Genomic DNA, 12350 nt, shown 5'->3' with positions numbered 1-12350 from the left:
TATAAAGCAGCTGCAGCACACTCACTGAGGATCTCAGTGCACACACAGGTCGTCTTCTATTTTAAAACTTAGGGTTTCCCCGGTGGCGCAGCGGTTAAGAATCCGCCTGCCGATGCAGGGGACGCGGGTTTGAGCCCTGGTCCGGGAAGATCCCACGTGCCGCAGAGCAACTATACCCGTGCGCCACAACTACTGAGCCTGCACTCTAGAGCCCGCGAGCCACAACCACTGAGCCCACGTGCCACAACTCCTGAAGCCCGCGCGCCTAGAGCCCGTGCTCCACGACAAGAGAAGCCACCGCAAACAAAGAGTAGCCCCCGCTCGCTGCAACTAGAGAAAGCCCGGGCGCAGCAACAAAGACCCAACACAGCCAAAAACAAATAATTAATTAACTGATTAACTTAAAAAAGAAAGTTTAAAATTTATGGTGATTTCCACCTCAATGTCATGCCACAGTGATAGTGAAAGCATGATGCCAAAATTGTATTACATCCACATTAAAGGTAAATAGAAAACAACGGCAATGTTAATTGTGGGAAAAAATATTGAGTGCCTAGAATCCCAATATGTAACTGGTGGGAGTTCAAATTGTTAACAGTCAATGAGGAAAGTAGATAACAATTATCCATTAAAGGGAAGAGACACACGTCTCTAGCCCATAACTGTGTACCCTAGAGGAAATTGTGTGCATATGCATATGACATGTTTGTAACAGAGAAGAACAAACCTGACTCCATACTGGACCTATTCCTTTAGCTCCAACCCTTGTGCTCTGTCGCCTGTGCCCAGTCATGCACCTTTGCAAAAGAACGTTGCCTATAGCTTGAAATATACAGAATAGCCCATTCTCAAGACTCTGACCTTTAAAGGTATAACACTTCATACATACAGAGATAAAAAGTTGCAGAACAGAGAGTAACCTTTTCTTGTCGGAGGTTTAAAGGAACATTATGACCAGAGCTACATGGACAGCTGCAAGAACAAAGGATTCCAGCATCAAAAAGTGTGCAACAACCAGCCACACGTCCTCTGCTTTGTGTGTGTGTGTGGGTGGGAAAGTGTGAATGCACAGGTGGGTGTTTAATCTGTATTATTCTCTCTTCTCCCTGGAATTTTCTTCTCCATGGGGCAAGGGCTACTTTACATTTAATAAATACTGTTTGACACCCCCCCCACAAAAAACCCCATCTAACTCGGGTAAGAAGGTTCTTTGGGGCATTAGTCCACCACCTTCTAGGTCTGCTGGCTTTCTGAATAAAGTCACTATTCATTGCCCCAACATCTCATCTCTCTGTCCCATGGCAAGCAATATGAACTTGGACTCAGAGCACATTCATGAGAATTTTGGCAGAGGTGTCACTCATTTTAGACAAAAACCATAGACATCAATGGCACAATTAATATTTGTGGTTTAAAAGAAGACATGCAGATGGCACATGAAAAGATAATCAACACCGCTAACTAGTAGAGAAATGCAAATCAAAACTACAACGAGGTACCACCTCACACCGGCCGGAATGGCCACCATTAAAAAGTCTACAAACAATAGATGCTGAAGAGGGTGTGGAGAAAAGGGAACCCTCCTGCACTGTTGGTGGGAATGCAAATTGGTGCAGCCACTATGGAGAACAGTACGGAGGTTCCTCAAAAAACTAAAAATAGAGTTGCCATATAATCCAGCAACGCCACTCCTGGGCATATATCCAGACAAGCTGTAATTCGAAAAGATACATGTACACCTATATTCATAGCATCACTATTTACAATAGTCAAGACATGGAAACAACCCAAATGTCCACTGACAGATGAACGGATAAAGAAGATGTCATATGTGTGTGTATACGTATATACACACGCGCGCACGCACGCACGCACACACACACACACACACACACACAGTGGAATACTACTCAGACATAAAAAAAATGGAAAAGGGTGGGAAAGGGAGGATGGGAGGGAGGGGATATGGGGACGTGTGTGTGCATATGGCAGACTCGTTTTGTTGTGCAACAGAAACTAACACAATAATTAGTGAAGCAATTATATCCCCATAAAGATCTATTTAAAAAATTGAGGGCTTCCCTGGTGGCGCAGTGGTTGAGAATCTGCCTGCTAATGCAGGGGACACGGGTTCGAGCCCTGGTCTGGGAAGATCCCACGTGCCGCGGAGCGACTAGGCCCGTGAGCCACAACTACTGAGCCTGCGCGTCTGGAGCCTGTGCTCCGCAACGAGAGAGGCCACGACAGTGAGAGGCCTGCGCACCGCGATGAAGAGTGGCCCCCGCTCGCCACAGCTAGAGAAAGCCCTCGCACAGAAATGAAGACCCAACACAGCAAAAATAAATTAATTAATAAATAAACTCCTACCCCCAACATCTTCTTTAAAAAAAAAATTGAAAGAAAAAAAAATGAAATAATGCCTCTTGCAGCAACGTGGATGGACCTAGAGATGATCATACTAAGTGAAGTAAGACAGGAAGAGAAAGACAATCTAAAAAATGACACAAGGGACTTTCCTAGTGGTCCAGTGGCTAAGACTCCACGCACCCAACGCAGGGGCCCCAGGTCTGAACCCTGATCAGGGAACTAGATCCCACATGCTGCAACTAAGAGTTCGCATGCCACAACTAAAGATCCTGCAGGCCTCAAAGAGGATCCCGCACGCGGCAGTGAAGATCCCATGTGCCACAACTAAGGCCAGGTGCAGCCAAATAAATAAATAAATACAACACAAATGAACATATCTATGAAACAGTAACAGACTCACAGACACAGAGAACAGACTTGCGGTTGCCAATGGGGAGGGAGGTATTGGGAGTTTGGGATTAGCGGATACAAACTATTTATATATAAGATGGATAAATGACAAGGTCCTACTGTATAGCACAGGGAACTATATTCAATATCCTGTGATAAACCATCATGGAAAAGAATATATACAGGTATAACTGAATCACTTTGCTGTACAGCAGAAATTGACATACTGTAAATCAACTATACTTCAATAAATTTTTTTGTTCATTTTCAAAAATCTGTGGTTTATCTATATATGCAATGGAATATTATATGGCAGTAAAAATTCACAAACTGAAACTACAGACAGAATAAAGATCCATTTTGAAACATGGAATTAAATAAATAAAAGAAAATTTTAAGAAGCACGACTGTAGTATTACTCCATTACATACATAATGTTCAAGAGGAGACAAGATTTACGACTTAGGGAGGCATAACTAATCTTGACCCTACAGTAAAAGAAGGAAACGATTTCCATGTCAATTCATTAGGGTGGTAACCTGTATGGTGATGCTGGAAGCTTTCGTTCAAGATGGAAGCCACAGGGTCTTCTGGAAAACTGGTAATTTCTCACTGAATTTCTTTCTTATTGCTTTATAATTAACATACAATATTATACTAGTCTCAGGTGTACAACATAGTGATTTGATATTTTTAAACATTATGAAATGATCACCACAATAAAACCAGTTACAGTCTGTCACCACACAAAGTTGTTACAGTATTACTGACTATATTCCTTACATGTACATTACATCCCCATGACTTATTTCTTCTACAGCTGGAAGTTTGTACCTCTTAATCCCCTCTACGTATTTCATCCTTCCCCCCTCCCACACTCCCCTATGGCAACCACCAGTTTGTTCTCTGTACCTACGAGTCTGTTTCTGTTTTGTTTTGTTTGTTCTTTCGTGTTGTTTATTTTTGCTTTTGTTGCCCTTGCCTAAGGAGACATATCCAAAAACATACTGCTTTCTTAACGCCTTATAGATTTAAGAACACAGCTTTTTCACCTCCTCGGTTAAGTTTATTCCCAGGTATTTGATTCTTTTTGAAGTAATTCTAAACAGGATTGCTTTCTTGATATTCTTTCTGATAGTTCATTTTTAAGGTATAGAAAAGCAGAAGATTTCTGTATATTAATTTGGTATACTTTACTACAACTTTACTGAATTCATTTATTAGCTTTAATAGGTTTTGGTGGAGTAATTAGAGCTTTCTATGTATAGTATCATGCCATCTGCAAATAGTTACTTCTTCATGTTCGGTTTGGATGTGTTTTATTTCTTTTCCTTGACTAATTGCTGTGGCTAGGACTTCTACTACTATGTTGAATAAAAAATGGGGAAAGGGAGCATCTTCTCTTGTTCCAGATCTTAGAGGAGATGAATTCCGCTCTTCACCATTCAGTATAATGTTACACTAAAGGACTTTACATCATGATCCAGTGAGATTCATTCCAAGGATGCAAGGATGGTTTAACATCCATAATCCAACCAATGTGATACACCACATTCACAAAATGAAGGACAAAAACTATATGATCATCTCAATAGATGTAGAAAAAAACATTTGACAAGATTCAACACCCATTTATGACAGAAACTCTCACTCAAGTGGGTATAGAAGGAACCTACCGCAACACAATATAGGCCATAATGACAAGCCCACAGGTAACATCATACTCAATGGTGAAAAACTGAAAGCGAACCCTGTAAAATCAGGAATAAGACAAGGGTGCCCACTCTCACCACTCTTCTTCAACACAGTATTGGAAGTCCTAGACAAAACAATTAGGCAAGACAATGAAATAAAAGCCATCCAAATTTGACAGAAAGAAGCAAAACTGTCACTATTTCTGGTTGACTTGATTTTATATATAGAAAACCCTGAAAACTCCAACAAATAGTAAAGTTGCAGGATACAAAATCAGTATACAAAAACCTGTTGCATTTTTATTCACTAAAAATGAGCTAGCAGGGGGCTTCCCTGGTGGCGCAGTGGTTGAGAGTCCGCCTGCCGATGCAGGGGACGCGGGTTCGTGCCCCGGTCTGGGAGGATCCCACATGCCGCGGAGCGGCTGGGCCCGTGAGCCATGGCCGCTGAGCCTGCGCGTCCGGAGCCTGTCCTCCGCAACGGGAGAGGCCACAACAGTGAGAGGCCCGCGTAACGCATAAAAAAAAAAAAAAAAAAAAAAAAAAAAAAAAAAAAAATGAGCTAGCAGAAACAGAAATTAAGAAAACAATCTCATTTACCATTGCAATAAAAATAATAAAATACCTAGGAGTAAATTTAACTAAAGAGGTGAGAGACCTGTACACTGAAAATTATGAGACATTGTTGAAAGAAATTGAAGACACAAATAAATGGCAAGCTATTCTGTGCTTAGGTGCTGAAGAATATAACATTGTTAAAATGTTCATATTACCTAAAGCAATCTACAGATTCAGTGTAACCCCTATCAAAATCCGAAGCACATTTTCCATAGAAATAGGACAAAAAAAAATTCTAAACTTCCCATGGAACCAGAAAAGACCACAAAGAGCTAAAGCAAGCTTAAGAAAAAAGAACAAAGCTGGAGGTATCACACTTCCTGATTTCAAACTATTATCACAAACCATAGAAATCTAAACTGTATCACAGTGGCAGAAAATCAGATACATAGATCAAAGAACAGAATTGAGAGCCCAGAAATAAACTCACACATATATAAGCAATTAATTTACAACAAAGGAGCAAAGAACATACAATAGAGAAGGAATAGTTTCTTCAGTAGATGGTGTTGGGGACTTCCCTGGCGGTCCGGTGGTTAGGACCCCGTGCTTCCAATGCAGGAGGCGCGGGTTCAATCCCTGGTCAGGGAACTAAGATCACACATGCCGCGTGGTGCAGCCAAAAAATAATAAACAAACAAACAAATAAATAAATGGTGTTGGGAAAACTGGACAGCCACACCAAAAATAAAAATAAAAGTAGACCACTGTCTCATACCACACACAAAAGTCAACTCAAAATCCATTAAAGACTTGAATGTAAGGCTAGAAACTTTAAACTCTTAGAAGAAAACAGAGTACGCTCTTTGACACTGATGTTAATACCTTTCTAGATCTGTCTCCTCAGGCAAGGAAATAAAGGCAAAAATAAACAAATGGGATTACATCGATCTAAAATCTTTTGCACGGTGAGGGAAACAATCGACAAAGTGAAAAGACAACCTATGGAATGGGAAGAGAGAGTTTCCAATCATGTATCTGACAAGGGGTTAATAACAAAAATATATTTAAAAAACTCATACAACTCAACAACAAAAATACAACCAACCTGATTTTAAAATGAGCAGAGGAAGGGAAGAGACAGTGTTTCAAAGAAGACATACAGAAGGCCAACGGGCATGTTGAAAACATGTTCAACATCACTAATTATTAGGGAAATGCAAGTCCAAACCACTATGAGACCTCGGCCCTGGTGGAATGGCTATTATCAAAAAGGCAAGAAATAAAAAGTGTTGGTGAGGACGTGGGGAAAAGCTATTCTTCATATACTGTTGGTGGGAATGTAAACCGGTGCTGCCACTGTGGAAACCAGTATGGAGGCTCCTTGTAAAATTAAAAATAGAACTACCATATGCTCTAGGTATTCCACTTCTGGGCATTTATCGATGGAATAGAAAAACACTAATTTGAAAAGATATATGCACCCCCGTGTTCATCGCAGCATTATTTATGATAAACAAGACATGGAAACAACCTAAGTGCCCATCAACAGATGAATGGATAAAGAAGATATGATACATCGGGACTCCCCTGATGGCGCAGTGGTTAAGAATCCGCCTGCCAATGTAGGAGACATCGGTCTGAGCCCTGGTGCAGGAAGGTCCCACATGCCGTGGAGCAACTAAGCCCGTGCGCCACAACTACTGAGCCTGCGCTCTAGAGCCCACAAGCCACAACTGCTGAAGCCCGTGTGCCACAACTACTGAGCCTGTGCTCTAGAGCCCGGGAGCCACAACTACTGAGCTCGCACGCCCAGAGCCTGTGCTCCGCAACAAAAGAAGCCACTGCAATGAGAAGCCAGCGCACCACAACGAAGTGTAGCCCCCGCTCGCCGCAACTAGAGAAAGCCCGCGCATGGCAACGAAGCCAAAAATAAATAAATAATAAATAAATAAATTTATTATTGCATTTTCATTTCCTGTAGGTTAAACTGTGATTTTTGTGGTTGAGATCCTTGACGGAACATCTTCCAGAGACCCATGGATCCCCTCCTTTCCTTCAACCTACAACCATCCCTCCTTCTCCCCTGTACACTCCTCGGCGCTGGGGAATCTGCTAACTTGCAGAAGAGGATGGTCTATAACAGAAGATGTAGGATGGGATCCATGGGTTTGTACAGGATCCAGAGAGTCAGTGTACGCCTGGGGTTGTATATGGGATGTTTTTTTGACTTATTGGGGTAGACGGGCTGAGCAACCTCGGGTACACCACTACCTTTTTCTGGCTTTGGTGTCCCTGTCAAAGATGTGGGGATCTGGAAGAATCCCCCCAAAAGCCTTGACTCTCTTCCATTTGCAGATGCTGCCATTGTGGACCCAGAGCCCATGGAAGACCGAATGATGAATGGCGAGGTGAATCCTCCCAGCCCAAACCCTCACCATAACTTGAGCCCTTCCACATATCCAGTGCTCCTGCCTTCAGATATCATGTCTCAGTACATCATTCTTACCCTTCTCCTCTCAGGACCCTACAGCAGAAGACACACAGGATGTGATACATGCCCACATGAACCGCTGCACCCTCTCAGAGACAATATTCACTCCCATTCCCCTGAGCCCTACGTCCTCCTCCTCTGAGTCCAGTATCTACATGGCACTCAATGTAAACCAAGACCATGCTGAGACCTGACCTGGCCCCAGGCTCTGAGCACACAGAGTGTTACAAAGCAAGGACCTGTACCTCTTTTTAAAGGGGCTCCTCCATGGACACTCTTCCTTCTCCTCAAACCCAGCCCCCCAGCTCTGAGGCTAACAGTGGAGTCTCAAGACTTGTAGGATGGTCTTCAAAATCCCACAACCCCTTAGTAATCTCCCAGCTATCCTAGGACTCTATTATAACTATCCAGCCATTTCCAGAGATTTTATTGCATTCACCCGCACATACTGGATAGCAAATCATTATCACCCTTTTTCTGAAATTCCACTGAAGCAAATCTAGAAAATCTACCAGTTGATACTTCAAACTATTCAGTTAAAACAATGACAGCAACAACAACTATTCTGTAAAATTTTACAAAGATGAAGTATAAAATGAACTTATTTACAAAACAGAAACAGACTCACAGAATTAGAGAACAAACTTATGGTTACCAGGGGGGCAGCGTGGGGGGAGGGATAGATTGGGAGTTTGGGATTGACACGTACACACTGCTATATTTAAAATAAAATGGCTCCGAACCTTTTTTTTTTTTTTTAAGATTCCATACATATGTGTTAGCATACAGGGGCAGGACAGGAATAAAGATGCAGACCTAGAGAATGGACTTGACACGGGGAAGGGGAAGGGTAAGCTGGGACGAAGTGAGAGAGTGGCACGGACATATATACGCTACCAAATGTAATACAGATAGCTAGTGGGAAGCAGCCACATAGCACAGGGAGATCAGCTCGGTGCTTTGTGACCACCTAGAGGGGTGGGATAGGGAGGGTGGGAGGGAGACGCAGGAGGGAGGGGATATGGGGATATATGTATATGTATAGCTGATTCACTTTGTTATACAGCAGAAACTAACACACCATTGTAAAGCAATTATACTCCGATAAAGATGTTTAAATAAATAAATAAATAAATAAAATGCCTTTGCATGAAAAAATAAAAGCAATGCAAGTAGGTTAAAAAAAAAAAAAGATGAAGTATTTCCTGTTTGAGGTATCCAGTATGGTGGCCACTAGCCATACAAGGGTACTTAAATGAAAATTAGATTAAATTAAATAAATTTTAAAATTCAGTTCCTCGGCTACACTAGCCAAAATTCAAGTGCTCAGAACCCGCACATGTCTGCTCACTGCCACATGGAACACGGCAAATACATGACACTTTCATCGTTGTAGAACACAATAGCCGTTCTAGATTGATGACGCCAATTTGAAGACAGAATCCATATTCTCACAGAGCTCAGTCTGATGGAAGAGACCTACAGGTAGTGATGATACTTAACATAATATTACGAGATGACCATACCTAGTGGAATGTAAGTAACAAGGAGAATCTCTTCCTGGAAGGACTTATCACCTCTTAACTCCGTGAAAATTTCTGCCGGATATATTTTCACCCAGACTCCAAGAATATCACCTCGTGCTTACACGTTTTCTTAGCACCCATCGTTTTCTGGAGAGAAACCACACATCTATTCTTAGTACACAATACACTCAGGAAGGTGGCTTTTGCGGAACTCTCCAATCTTACCCTTAATTTTTCATTTTCTAATTTAATCAGTGTCTTCAGACAGCCCACAAACTACTACATAGAATAAACTAAATGGAGTTCATCTTTAAAAAACTGTGGGTCACTATGTTGTACACCCGAAATTTATATAATATTGTCAATCAACTATACCTCAATTTTTAAAAGAGAACAAAATCCTGCCATTAGAGAACATGGATGGACCTGCAGGGTATAACGTTTAGTGAAGAAAGTCAGACAGAGAAAGAGAAATACTATATGTTTTCACTTATGTGTGGAATCTAAAAATCAAAACAAATGAACAGGGGCTTCCCTGGTGGCGCAGTGGTTGGGAGTCCGCCTGCCGATGCAGGGGACACGGGTTCGTGCCCCGGTCCGGGAAGATCCCACATGCCGCGGCAGCGGCTGGGCCCGTGAGCCATGGCCGCTGGGCCTGCGCGTCCGGAGCCTGTGCTCCACAACGGGAGGGGCCACAGCGGTGAGAGGCCCGCGTATCGCAAAAAAAAAAAAAAAAAAAAAAAAAAACAAATGAACAAATATAACAAAACAGAATCAGACTCACAGATACAGAGAACAAACTAGTGGTTACCTGAGGGAAGAAGAGGGGTGGCGGGGAGCAAAATAGGTGAAAGGGATTAAGAGATACCAATGACCAGTTATAAAATAAGTAAGTCACAGGGATATAATGTACAGCACAGGGAATACAGTCAATATTTAATAATACTTTGTTATGGTGTGTAATCTATAAAAATATTGAATCACTGTGTAATACACCTGCAACGAATATAATATTGTAAGTCAACTATACGTCAATTTTTAAAAGTTGTTAGGTGTTCAAGGAACTTGGAAATACATACATACAGGGAAAAGATGATACGGTATAAGGAAATCCATAACTTTTTAAAAATCATAAAATTAGCATTTTCAATAAAGAAATTTTACTATCATAAAGATGGTTGAGCATTCAAGATAAAATATAACGTTTGGGAATTTTTTTAAACGTAGGAAAGAAGGAAATAAGAAATTCTATGAAAATCATATCCAATGTGAAAAAAGAAAATAATTCAATGTATCAAGGTAATAGCAGATTAGATACCGAAGAATAAATTTCTGGTAAACTTAACAATGTAGTCATAGGTGAGCTGAGTCAGAGATTACGTTTCAAGCCTGGCCATTGTTAAATGATCTGAAGAGACAGCTCTGGTCCGAAAATCTTCCAGGAAGCCCAATTCCTCCCTCAGCTGGGCCCCCCACACTGACTTTTTTAAGGTAGGAAGAGCCTGTGTGAGTCACCAGGTGCCCGTCCCGTGGTCAACTTGTACACGACATTAGTTGGGCCGCCATCATAACATCCTGTGTGCTTTTCAGGTTTGCTGGGTCACCGCCTTCTGTTCAGCAGAAGCAGTTCTGTGCTGCCCACCATCACCAGCCTGGCGTGTCTTGGTGGGTCCTGGAAGGGAAGGAAGGCAGGGAACTCTCTGGTGGACACACTGGGCTGGAACACTGAGTCCTCCACAGCAGAGAGCCCTGCTTCCATGGGGGCAAGGGGGACCTTGATGGCTGAGTTCATCTTCAGCCGAGCACAGTCCTAGCCAACGAGGCTCCCAGGCCAGCTGGAAGCAGGAGTGGGGGGCCAGGTCTTACATGAGATGGATTGTCCATCATAAGCCTTTCTTTCCAGGGTTCTTCTTGATCCAGAGGATCTGGGCACAAGGGGGTGAGTCTTTTCCCCAAACCTTGGGCTGCCATCCACCTCAAATAAGACCTTCCTGTAACAGGAGGGGATATAGTACAGAAGGTAGGGTGGTGGGTTGACGGTGGGACGTCATAACACTATGAGGGTGAGTCTCTTGGGAAGTAGAAAGTGGGGGCCCAGGAAAGTCTAGCCCCCGATTCTGGTCCAGAAACCCTTCCTAGACACTCTTCTTCCCTCCGCTGAGCCAGGCTCTAGGGCACCAATAGAAGACTGTGACACTCAGACCTGGCGTGTCTGGGAGGAATCGGTGTTATCTCTAGAGTGAGGGAAGGAAGCAGTGCCAGAAACAACAGCCCCTCAGAGGACAAGGCAATAACTCAAGTCCTCCCAGCAGTTCCATGAGAGCAGGCACTGCAGGTACTACTGCGGCTGTCCTGCTTTCGGAAGAGGGGGAGAACCGTATACCACGCCCCTGAGACTCCAGGAGGTTGTGTTGTAGGCTCCACCGTGTCACGTGTTTCTCGCGTGAGCTGACATCATTTCACTCAACGCAGGTTATTCTTCTACTCATTGTCTACTCTGTCTTGTCTTATGCAACTAATTTTACATTATCAACATCTAGTGCGAGTCCGCCAGTCAGCACTTGCTCAAAGTTCTCAGCAGCTGTTTTTCTTGTAGGAGAAGCCATGTCTCTGTGGTGTAGGAATCTCCATGGGGCATGGGTTCCCCTGGGTTGGAAAGGAGCCTTAGAGACGTGGGAAGGAGGAGGAACCTCTGAGCACAGGGAGGGGAAGGGGCTCCCCATTTTCCTCTCTAAGCTGTGCCTCCTTCTCCCCCAGGTGGTCAGGACAAGCCCTCCCTGTCAGCCCAGCCAAACCCTATGGTTCCTCAAGGACAGCAAGTGACAAGGGTCCATATAAGAGAAAGAAGGAGGCAGGAGCGTGAGCATCAGAGTAACAGCGCACAAGAAAGACGCCACCCACCAGCGCTGGCTTCGAAGATAGAGGACAGGGTCATGAAACCAGGAATTCGAGCTGCCTCTCCAAGCTGGAAAAAGCACAGGAACTGATTCTCCCCTAGAGCTCCAGAAGGAAACACAGCCCTGCTGACACCTCGATTTTAACCCAGTGAAACCTGTGTCAGACTTCTGACTCCAAAACTACAAAATCATAGATTTGTGTTCTTTTCAGCCTCCATGTTTGTGGCAATTTCTTACGGCAGCAATACGTAACCAATACAGGTATCCAGGTGACGGATAAGTTAGGAAACCAAACAGGGGAAGCGAGGCTACCCAGCAATAGGTAAGGGCAGGACACCGGTGCTGCCACTAGGCTGGAGTGACATAAGGAGGGGGCAGTGTTCATAGTGCCAGTCTCAGGGGTGCCCCCACGGAAGCAGGGACC

The 12350-nt window shown here is 43.4% G+C and overlaps 1 protein-coding gene across 1 annotated transcript in view; it reads right to left on the bottom strand.

Moving 5' to 3' along the window:
* NLRP7 (NLR family pyrin domain containing 7) overlaps positions 1-12350 on the bottom strand; it is a 116484-nt gene that overhangs the window by 45150 nt on the left and 58984 nt on the right. The window lies entirely within an intron of this gene.

The sequence above is a fragment of the Phocoena sinus genome, chromosome 19, assembly GCF_008692025.1.
Source record: "Phocoena sinus isolate mPhoSin1 chromosome 19, mPhoSin1.pri, whole genome shotgun sequence".
In the NCBI taxonomy this organism is placed as follows: Eukaryota; Metazoa; Chordata; class Mammalia; order Artiodactyla; family Phocoenidae; genus Phocoena; species Phocoena sinus.
Note: the sequence above shows the minus strand (reverse complement) of the source record. Positions and strands in the feature narration are given on the sequence as shown.